Source organism: Petromyzon marinus, unplaced genomic scaffold (genome assembly GCF_048934315.1).
Source record: "Petromyzon marinus isolate PM22_M1 ecotype Great Lakes invasive population unplaced genomic scaffold, UKy_Petmar_22M1.pri1.0 PM_G_Scaffold_50, whole genome shotgun sequence".
Lineage (NCBI taxonomy): Eukaryota > Metazoa > Chordata > Hyperoartia > Petromyzontiformes > Petromyzontidae > Petromyzon > Petromyzon marinus.
Window position 1 is genome coordinate 348,826 of NW_027423003.1, and position 12,652 is coordinate 361,477.

At 50.6% G+C, this 12,652-nt stretch overlaps 1 long non-coding RNA gene across 1 annotated transcript; it reads right to left on the bottom strand.

Annotated features, from left to right (window-relative positions):
* Positions 1 to 1,705: 1,705 nt before the first annotated feature.
* LOC142917431 (uncharacterized) lies at positions 1,706 to 12,404 on the bottom strand. Its single transcript, XR_012936987.1, has 3 exons — positions 12,365 to 12,404; positions 2,391 to 2,522; positions 1,706 to 2,060 (listed from the first exon to the last, which is right to left on the bottom strand). It is a non-coding gene; the product is annotated as an uncharacterized LOC142917431 (long non-coding RNA).
* Positions 12,405 to 12,652: the final 248 nt, after the last annotated feature.

The following is a 12,652-nucleotide window of genomic DNA, read 5'->3' on the forward strand; positions in this document are numbered from 1 at the left end:
CATACATGAGAAAAAATGGTGAAAATCCCGTGGAAGTATGAGGGGCCATCCTATATGCAGCTAGTACACTCGGAACATGCAAATCCCAGTCCGTTTGCGCCGCGTCAATCGCCTGACAGAGCATGGAGGTCAGAGTTCTATTCAGGCGCTCCACCATCCCATCTGTCTGGGGGTGGTACGGCGACGTTTTAATTATCTTAGCACCTAAAGCGTCGCAAACCTCGCGCAGCAGTTTAGATGAGAAATTCAGAATTATCCTGTATATAAATCACAACAGTGTTTGTATTCATCATCAAGTGCAGCAAACGATTTTCATCCACAGACGTCACTTATGCTCAGACGGCCTAAGCACAGCTCAATGGGGAACCAAATGAAGACGTGTATTTGTTATTGTGGCCATGCACTCTAAACTACGGACCACACAGTAAACCGCTGTGGTCTGCGCCCCTTCAACGCAGGAGAAATATCAAAACTAAACCACCTCTCTCCTGAAGCCCTCTCGCGAAGACCAGCAAGCCTCAGCGTCGGCATTTAGCTGCTGAGCACATCGCTGGTGCCGTCGCGCGCGAGAATGGAATTTCGGAATTGCTCGGATTTCGCACGATTCAGGAAAAATGACCCAAACACTCTCAGAAAGATCCTCAAAACTCGGGACGGACGGCAGCCAGGCGCTGTTCGTCCACCAGGGGGCGACAGGGGCGCTGACGAATGTAACTCCGGCCCCACGGGGTTCAAATTTGAGTGCGACAGCCACCGCAGTTGCCACAGCTCATCTGCAACGCGTCGTGAGACAAAGGCAAAGGCGCAGCTCTGCAACGTGTCGCTTGTGCCACGGCCCCCCGGGTGGGACGGACCTCCAACAGAAGATGCTGCGGTGAGCTCCTCTCGAGGGGCATCTGGGCCCTACACTTCCAAGCTATCCATCTGCTTGTTGAAATAGGCGAGAGTGCCCACACTTTACCCCACCACCACCACACGTGCGTCCTGACGATCGACTGCCCATTATGACTGCTTTGACTGCGATCACACCACAGACGCTTCCCAAAAGATCACGGCCGTGCGTCGTTTCTTCGGTATTGACGAGCAAAGCGAGCGGACGATACTGCGTCGCGAGGCAGTGAACCCCTTTCACCTTGCCTCGGCTGTGAAGCCCTTCCGTTTGATTTAATCTCGCACGACCTGAGGAATGCGAAATTAATTTCAGATTTGTTTCCACGAGGAACACATCGGTGGTGGTGGAGGGGTTTGTGATGCCGGCTGTCCAGGATTATAACTCATGCTGGGCGACCACTACGACACTGACGTTTAATGGCCAAAACAATAAACATTTGATATAAAATACCCAACATGATATATGGGTGGTTGAGTGTCTGGGTGAGTGGGTGGGTGGGTAAGTTGTTGGGTGAGTGGGTGGGTGGATGAGTGAGTGGGTGGATGAGTCAGTGGGTGAGTCGCCGGGTGAGTTGGTGAGCGGACAAGTGAGTGGCTAGATGAGGATGCTAATCTATGGGTCTCTTTGTGAATCTACCCCTTACAAATTTGTCCTCCTTCCGTACCCCTCACATCATCTCCCACGTGGCAAGTCCGATAAGACTCGATCTATAATCTCAATGGCATTTTTATGTGTATATCCCTCTGATCTCTCCGGCCTTGCCCCATCCCTCCCCCATCGTCCCTGCCTCTCCCCCCCATCTCCCCCGCCTCTCTATCCCTCCTCTCTCTGTCTCTCCTCTCTGTGTCTCTCGCTCTGCCTTCGACCTGTCTCTCTCCACCCACCCCTCCCGCGACTTTCCTTCTGGCCCCCTCTCGCTCCCACCTGGCCCTGTCCGCGTCCTGCCTCTGCTCCTCCCTCTTGCCCTCGGCCCACCTCACTGCACGCTCTCCCCTCTGGGCGTCTTGATGTCCGTCATCTCTCCCTTCTTGCTCTTCCGTAATTTGAGGCTCCTCCTCTCTGCCCTGACTTCTTTTCCCTCCTCGCTCTCCTCTCCCTTCCCGCTCCATCGGAGCTCTTCGGTCGCTCTCCTCGTTCCCGAGCGACGGTGGCCGTGCGGGGAGCAAACCTGTAACGTCACAACCGTCACCGCCGTCAGCATCACCTCTAACACCGTCACCAACGCCATCAGCGACACCAACGCCATTACCTCCAACACCGTCACCTCCGTCAGCACCATCAACAACAACAAGCGGCAGGCTACGTGCATATTCTTTGGATCTTTCGGTAAAGTCACGTAGATAAGTGACTTACCGTAAGACCCAAAGAATATGAATTCCTGCAGTCACAAAAGCTCTAAGTCACGGCTATAAGTGCACTTGAAGGTCACGTGAAGTGTCGAACGCCTGGTGCTGGCAGGAGGTCAAGGGACAGACCCAGGTGCCACGGGTCGACTCACTGAGCCTGCTGCCGCTCCTCTGCACTCCGTTGTTGCAGGAGGGCGACTGCCTCAAACTGCCCAGTAGCAGCGTCCTTCACGAGCCTCCTCCACTGACTCTGAAGATGGTCCACACAAACTCCACTCACTCATCTGTAGAACAGGGGGAGATCACAAACTCCACTCACTCATCTGTAGAACAGGGGGAGATCACACAAACTCCACTCACTCATCTGTAGGACAGGGGGAGATCACACAAACTCCACTCACTCACTCACTTTGTAGAACAGAGTGAGATCATACAAACTCCACTCACTCAATCTGTAGAACAGGGGGAGATTATACAAACTCCATTCACTCACTCTGTAGAACAGGGGGAGATCACACAAACTCCACTCACTCATCTGTAGAACAGGGGGAGATCACACAAACTCCACTCACTCATCTGTAGAATAGGGGGAGATCACACACACTCCACTCACTCATCTGTAGGACAGGGGGAGATCACACAAACTCCACTCATCTGTAGAACAGGGGGAGATCACACAATCTCCACTCACTCATCTGTAGAACAGGGGGAGATCACACAAACTCCAGTCACTCATCTGCAGAACAGGGGGAGATCACACAAACTCCACTCACTCATCTGTAGAACAGGGGGAGATCACACAAACTCCACGCACTCATCTGAAGAACAGGGGGAGATCACACAAACTCCACTCACTCATCTGTAGAACAGGGGGAGATCACACAAACTCCACTCACTCATCTGTAGAACAGGGGGAGATCACACAAACTCCACTCACTCTGTAGAACAGGGGGAGATCACACAAACTCCACTCACTCACTCTGTAGAACAGGGGGAGATCACACAAACTCTACTCACTCATCTGTAGAACAGGGGGAGATCACACAAACTCCACTCACTCTGTAGAACAGGGGGAGATCACACAAACTCCACTCACTCTGTAGAACAGGGGGAGATCACACAATCTCCACTCACTCATCTGTAGAACAGGGGGAGATCACACAAACTCCACTCATTCATCTGTAGAACAGGGGAGATCACACAACCCCCACTCACTCACTCTGTAGAACAGCGGGAGATCACACAAACGCCACTCACTCATCTGTAGAACAGGGGGAAATCGCGCAAACTCCACTCACTCATCTGTAGAACAGGGGGAAATCGCGCAAACTCCACTCACTCATCTGTAGAACAGGGGGAGATCACACAAACTCCAGTCACTCATCTGTAGAACAGGGGGAGATCACACAAACTCCACTCACTCACTCTGCAGAACAGGGGGAGATCACACAAACTCCACTCACTCACTCTGTAGAACAGGGGGAGATCACACAAACTCCAGTCACTCATCTGTAGAACAGGGGGAGATCATACAAACTCCACTCACTCATCTGTAGAACAGGGGGAGATCATACAAACTCCATTCACTCATCTGTAGAACAGGGGGAGATCATACAAACTCCACTCACTCATCTATAGAACAGGGGGAGATCATACAAACTCCATTCACTCATCTATAGAACAGGGGGAGATCATACAAACTCCACTCACTCATCTGTAGAACAGGGGGAGATCACACAAACTCCACTCACTCACTCTGTAGAACAGGGGGAGATCACACAAACTCCACTCACTCATCTGTAGAACAGGGGGAGATCACACAAACTCCACTCACTCATCTGTAGAACAGGGGGAGATCACACAAACTCCACTCACTCTGTAGAACAGGGGGAGATCACACAAACTCCACTCACTCTGTAGAACAGGGGGAGATCACACAATCTCCACTCACTCATCTGTAGAACAGGGGGAGATCACACAAACTCCACTCATTCATCTGTAGAACAGGGGAGATCACACAACCCCCACTCACTCACTCTGTAGAACAGCGGGAGATCACACAAACGCCACTCACTCATCTGTAGAACAGGGGGAAATCGCGCAAACTCCACTCACTCATCTGTAGAACAGGGGGAAATCGCGCAAACTCCACTCACTCATCTGTAGAACAGGGGGAGATCACACAAACTCCAGTCACTCATCTGTAGAACAGGGGGAGATCACACAAACTCCACTCACTCACTCTGCAGAACAGGGGGAGATCACACAAACTCCACTCACTCACTCTGTAGAACAGGGGGAGATCACACAAACTCCAGTCACTCATCTGTAGAACAGGGGGAGATCATACAAACTCCACTCACTCATCTGTAGAACAGGGGGAGATCATACAAACTCCATTCACTCATCTGTAGAACAGGGGGAGATCATACAAACTCCACTCACTCATCTATAGAACAGGGGGAGATCATACAAACTCCATTCACTCATCTATAGAACAGGGGGAGATCATACAAACTCCACTCACTCATCTGTAGAACAGGGGGAGATCACACAAACTCCACTCACTCACTCTGTAGAACAGGGGGAGATCACACAAACTCCACTCACTCACTCTGTAGAACAGGGGGAGATCACACAAACTCCACTCACTCATCTGTAGAACAGGGGGAGATCACACAAACTCCACTCACTCACTCTGTAGAACAGGGGGAGATCACACAAACTCCACTCACTCACTCTGTAGAACAGGGGGAGATCACACAAACTCTACTCACTCATCTGTAGAACAGGGGGAGATCACACAAACTCCACTCACTCTGTAGAACAGGGGGAGATCACACAAACTCCACTCACTCACTCTGTAGAACAGGGGGAGATCACACAATCTCCACTCACTCATCTGTAGAACAGGGGGAGATCACACAAACTCCACTCATTCATCTGTAGAACAGGGGAGATCACACAACCCCCACTCACTCACTCTGTAGAACAGCGGGAGATCACACAAACGCCACTCACTCATCTGTAGAACAGGGGGAAATCGCGCAAACTCCACTCACTCATCTGTAGAACAGGGGGAGATCACACAAACTCCACTCACTCATCTGTAGACCAGGGGGAGATCACACAAACTCCACTCACTCATCTGTAGAACAGGGGGAGATCACACAAACTCCACTCACTCATCTGTAGAACAGGGGGAGATCACACAAACTCCAGTCACTCATCTGTAGAACAGGGGGAGATCACACAAACTCCAGTCACTCATCTGCAGAACAGGGGGAGATCACACAAACTCCACTCACTCATCTGTAGAACAGGGGGAGATCACACAAACTCCACTCACTCATCTGTAGAACAGGGGGAGATCACACAAACTCCAGTCACTCATCTGTAGAACAGGGGGAGATCACACAAACTCCAGTCACTCATCTGCAGAACAGGGGGAGATCACACAAACTCCACGCACTCATCTGAAGAACAGGGGGAGATCACACAAACTCCACTCACTCATCTGTAGAACAGGGGGAGATCACACAAACTCCACTCACTCATCTGTAGAACAGGGGGAGATCACACAAACTCCACTCACTCTGTAGAACAGGGGGAGATCACACAAACTCCACTCACTCACTCTGTAGAACAGGGGGAGATCACACAAACTCTACTCACTCATCTGTAGAACAGGGGGAGATCACACAAACTCCACTCACTCTGTAGAACAGGGGGAGATCACACAAACTCCACTCACTCTGTAGAACAGGGGGAGATCACACAATCTCCACTCACTCATCTGTAGAACAGGGGGAGATCACACAAACTCCACTCATTCATCTGTAGAACAGGGGAGATCACACAACCCCCACTCACTCACTCTGTAGAACAGCGGGAGATCACACAAACGCCACTCACTCATCTGTAGAACAGGGGGAAATCGCGCAAACTCCACTCACTCATCTGTAGAACAGGGGGAAATCGCGCAAACTCCACTCACTCATCTGTAGAACAGGGGGAGATCACACAAACTCCAGTCACTCATCTGTAGAACAGGGGGAGATCACACAAACTCCACTCACTCACTCTGCAGAACAGGGGGAGATCACACAAACTCCACTCACTCACTCTGTAGAACAGGGGGAGATCACACAAACTCCAGTCACTCATCTGTAGAACAGGGGGAGATCATACAAACTCCACTCACTCATCTGTAGAACAGGGGGAGATCATACAAACTCCATTCACTCATCTGTAGAACAGGGGGAGATCATACAAACTCCACTCACTCATCTATAGAACAGGGGGAGATCATACAAACTCCATTCACTCATCTATAGAACAGGGGGAGATCATACAAACTCCACTCACTCATCTGTAGAACAGGGGGAGATCACACAAACTCCACTCACTCACTCTGTAGAACAGGGGGAGATCACACAAACTCCACTCACTCATCTGTAGAACAGGGGGAGATCACACAAACTCCACTCACTCATCTGTAGAACAGGGGGAGATCACACAAACTCCACTCACTCACTCTGTAGAACAGGGGGAGATCACACAAACTCCACTCACTCTGTAGAACAGGGGGAGATCACACAATCTCCACTCACTCATCTGTAGAACAGGGGGAGATCACACAAACTCCACTCATTCATCTGTAGAACAGGGGAGATCACACAACCCCCACTCACTCACTCTGTAGAACAGCGGGAGATCACACAAACGCCACTCACTCATCTGTAGAACAGGGGGAAATCGCGCAAACTCCACTCACTCATCTGTAGAACAGGGGGAAATCGCGCAAACTCCACTCACTCATCTGTAGAACAGGGGGAGATCACACAAACTCCAGTCACTCATCTGTAGAACAGGGGGAGATCACACAAACTCCACTCACTCACTCTGCAGAACAGGGGGAGATCACACAAACTCCACTCACTCACTCTGTAGAACAGGGGGAGATCACACAAACTCCAGTCACTCATCTGTAGAACAGGGGGAGATCATACAAACTCCACTCACTCATCTGTAGAACAGGGGGAGATCATACAAACTCCATTCACTCATCTGTAGAACAGGGGGAGATCATACAAACTCCACTCACTCATCTATAGAACAGGGGGAGATCATACAAACTCCATTCACTCATCTATAGAACAGGGGGAGATCATACAAACTCCACTCACTCATCTGTAGAACAGGGGGAGATCACACAAACTCCACTCACTCACTCTGTAGAACAGGGGGAGATCACACAAACTCCACTCACTCACTCTGTAGAACAGGGGGAGATCACACAAACTCCACTCACTCATCTGTAGAACAGGGGGAGATCACACAAACTCCACTCACTCTGTAGAACAGGGGGAGATCACACAAACTCCACTCACTCACTCTGTAGAACAGGGGGAGATCACACAAACTCTACTCACTCATCTGTAGAACAGGGGGAGATCACACAAACTCCACTCACTCTGTAGAACAGGGGGAGATCACACAAACTCCACTCACTCACTCTGTAGAACAGGGGGAGATCACACAATCTCCACTCACTCATCTGTAGAACAGGGGGAGATCACACAAACTCCACTCATTCATCTGTAGAACAGGGGAGATCACACAACCCCCACTCACTCACTCTGTAGAACAGCGGGAGATCACACAAACGCCACTCACTCATCTGTAGAACAGGGGGAAATCGCGCAAACTCCACTCACTCATCTGTAGAACAGGGGGAGATCACACAAACTCCACTCACTCATCTGTAGACCAGGGGGAGATCACACAAACTCCACTCACTCATCTGTAGAACAGGGGGAGATCACACAAACTCCACTCACTCATCTGTAGAACAGGGGGAGATCACACAAACTCCAGTCACTCATCTGTAGAACAGGGGGAGATCACACAAACTCCACTCACTCACTCTGCAGAACAGGGGGAGATCACACAAACTCCACTCACTCACTCTGTAGAACAGGGGGAGATCACACAAACTCCAGTCACTCATCTGTAGAACAGGGGGAGATCATACAAACTCCACTCACTCATCTGTAGAACAGGGGGAGATCATACAAACTCCATTCACTCATCTGTAGAACAGGGGGAGATCATACAAACTCCACTCACTCATCTATAGAACAGGGGGAGATCATACAAACTCCATTCACTCATCTATAGAACAGGGGGAGATCATACAAACTCCACTCACTCTGTAGGACAGGGGGAGATCACACAAACTCCACTCACTCTGTAGAACAGGGGGAGATCACACAAACTCCACTCTGTAGAACAGGGGGAGATCACACAAACTCCACTCACTCACTCTGTAGAACAGCGGGAGATCACACAAACGCCACTCACTCATCTGTAGAACAGGGGGAAATCGCGCAAACTCCACTCACTCATCTGTAGAACAGGGGGAGATCACACAAACTCCACTCACTCATCTGTAGACCAGGGGGAGATCACACAAACTCCACTCACTCATCTGTAGAACAGGGGGAGATCACACAAACTCCACTCACTCATCTGTAGAACAGGGGGAGATCACACAAACTCCAGTCACTCATCTGTAGAACAGGGGGAGATCACACAAACTCCACTCACTCACTCTGCAGAACAGGGGGAGATCACACAAACTCCACTCACTCACTCTGTAGAACAGGGGGAGATCACACAAACTCCAGTCACTCATCTGTAGAACAGGGGGAGATCATACAAACTCCACTCACTCATCTGTAGAACAGGGGGAGATCATACAAACTCCATTCACTCATCTGTAGAACAGGGGGAGATCATACAAACTCCACTCACTCATCTATAGAACAGGGGGAGATCATACAAACTCCATTCACTCATCTATAGAACAGGGGGAGATCATACAAACTCCACTCACTCATCTGTAGAACAGGGGGAGATCACACAAACTCCACTCACTCACTCTGTAGAACAGGGGGAGATCACACAAACTCCACTCACTCACTCTGTAGAACAGGGGGAGATCACACAAACTCCACTCACTCATCTGTAGAACAGGGGGAGATCACACAAACTCCACTCACTCTGTAGAACAGGGGGAGATCACACAAACTCCACTCACTCACTCTGTAGAACAGGGGGAGATCACACAAACTCTACTCACTCATCTGTAGAACAGGGGGAGATCACACAAACTCCACTCACTCTGTAGAACAGGGGGAGATCACACAAACTCCACTCACTCACTCTGTAGAACAGGGGGAGATCACACAATCTCCACTCACTCATCTGTAGAACAGGGGGAGATCACACAAACTCCACTCATTCATCTGTAGAACAGGGGAGATCACACAACCCCCACTCACTCACTCTGTAGAACAGCGGGAGATCACACAAACGCCACTCACTCATCTGTAGAACAGGGGGAAATCGCGCAAACTCCACTCACTCATCTGTAGAACAGGGGGAGATCACACAAACTCCACTCACTCATCTGTAGACCAGGGGGAGATCACACAAACTCCACTCACTCATCTGTAGAACAGGGGGAGATCACACAAACTCCACTCACTCATCTGTAGAACAGGGGGAGATCACACAAACTCCAGTCACTCATCTGTAGAACAGGGGGAGATCACACAAACTCCACTCACTCACTCTGCAGAACAGGGGGAGATCACACAAACTCCACTCACTCACTCTGTAGAACAGGGGGAGATCACACAAACTCCAGTCACTCATCTGTAGAACAGGGGGAGATCATACAAACTCCACTCACTCATCTGTAGAACAGGGGGAGATCATACAAACTCCATTCACTCATCTGTAGAACAGGGGGAGATCATACAAACTCCACTCACTCATCTATAGAACAGGGGGAGATCATACAAACTCCATTCACTCATCTATAGAACAGGGGGAGATCATACAAACTCCACTCACTCATCTGTAGAACAGGGGGAGATCACACAAACTCCACTCACTCACTCTGTAGAACAGGGGGAGATCACACAAACTCCACTCACTCACTCTGTAGAACAGGGGGAGATCACACAAACTCCACTCACTCTGTAGGACAGGGGGAGATCACACAAACTCCACTCACTCTGTAGAACAGGGGGAGATCACACAAACTCCACTCTGTAGAACAGGGGGAGATCACACAAACTCCACTCACTCACTCTGTAGAACAGGGGGAGAATCACACAAACTCCACTCACTCATGTGTAGAACAGGGGGAGATCACACAAACTCCACTCACTCTGTAGGACAGGGGGAGATCACACAAACGCCACTCACTCATCTTTAGAAGAGGGGGAGATCACACAAACTCCACTCATCTGTAGAACAGGGGGAGATCACACAAACTCCAGTCACTCATCTGTAGAACAGGGGGAGATCACACAAACTCCACTCACATCAGCTAAGCCACGGATTATTAAATGCGAATTATAACTATCATTTGCATTATCAGCTGCTGTGTTGACCAACTATTCGAGCGAAACCATCAATAAAACGCAGACACACACCACACACACAGTCACACACCACAACAACAACAACAACCGCCATTCGCCACTAAGTGGCGGTGACGTCACCACGACGCTTGTGCCAGGCTATGTGCACCCTGAGGCCACGTGAAGTGTCGAACGCCCGCTGGCAGGAGGTCACGGGGCAGACCCACACACAGTCACACACCACACACAGTCAGACACACACCACACACACACCACACACAGTCACACACCACACACACAGTCACACACCACACACACACAGTCACACACACCACAGACACATCACACACACCACACACACCACAGAAACATCACACACAGTTACACACCACATACACAGTCACACATCACACACACACCACACACAGTCACACACCACACACAGTCACACACACCACAGACACATCACACACACCACACACAGTCACACACCACACACACACAGTCACACGCCACACACACAGTCACACACACCACACACACACCACACACAGTCACACACCACACACACAGTCACACACATCACACACACACCACAGACACATCACACATACACACCACACACACACCACACACAGTCACACACCACACACACAGTCACACACATCACACACACACCACAGACACATCACACACACACACCACACACACACAGTCACATCACACACACCACACACAGACACACACCACACACACAGACACCACACACACACCACACAGTCACACACACCACACACACAGTCACACACACACCGCACACATACACCACACACACACCACACACACACCACACACAGACACCACACACACTCACAGACACCACACACACACCACACACACACCACACACACACAGACCACACACACAGTCACACACACACCACACACACACCACACACACCACACACACACCACAAACACCACACACACCACAGACACATCACACACACACACCACACACACACACACCACACACAGTCACACACACCACACACACCACACACACACCACACACACACACCACACACACAGTCACACACACCACACACACACCACACACACCACACACACAGTCACACACACACCACACACACAGTCACACACACACCACACACACACAGTCACATCACACACACCACACACAGACACACACCACACACACAGTCACACACACACCCCACACATACACCACACACACACCACACACACACCACACACAGACACCACACACAGACACCACACACACTCACAGACACCACACACACACCACACACACACAGACCACACACACAGTCACACACACACCACACACACACCACACACACACACCACACACACACCACAAACACCACACACACATCACACACACACCACAGACACATCACACACACACCACACCACACACACACCACACACAGTCACACACACCACACACACACACCACACACACAGTCACACACACCACACACACACCACACACACCACACACACAGTCACACACACACCACACACACACACCACACACACAACCCCACACACATCACACCACACACACAGTCACCGACCAGTTCTAGGCCCGCCCCAGGCTCTATCCACGTGGGTGACCCACTCGTCCCCCACACTCACCCCCAGCGAGGCGTCTTTGTCCTTGGGTGTGCACACGTGGGAACGGCGCCTCTACTGCTGCTGTTGTTTCTGCTGTTGTGGTTGTTGTTTTCTGCTGTTGTGGTTGTTGTTTCTGCTGTTGTTGTTATCGTTGCTGTTACACCTCCCAGCGGGTTGATTGTCTCACGTGTCACGTGCCCTTCAAGACTCGCGGGCCATCTTCCGGAAGACTCTTCCCGGCCGTCTCAAGCGTGGCGCGGGACGTCTTCCGGAAGACTCTTCCCGGCCGTCTCACGCGTGGCGCCGGGA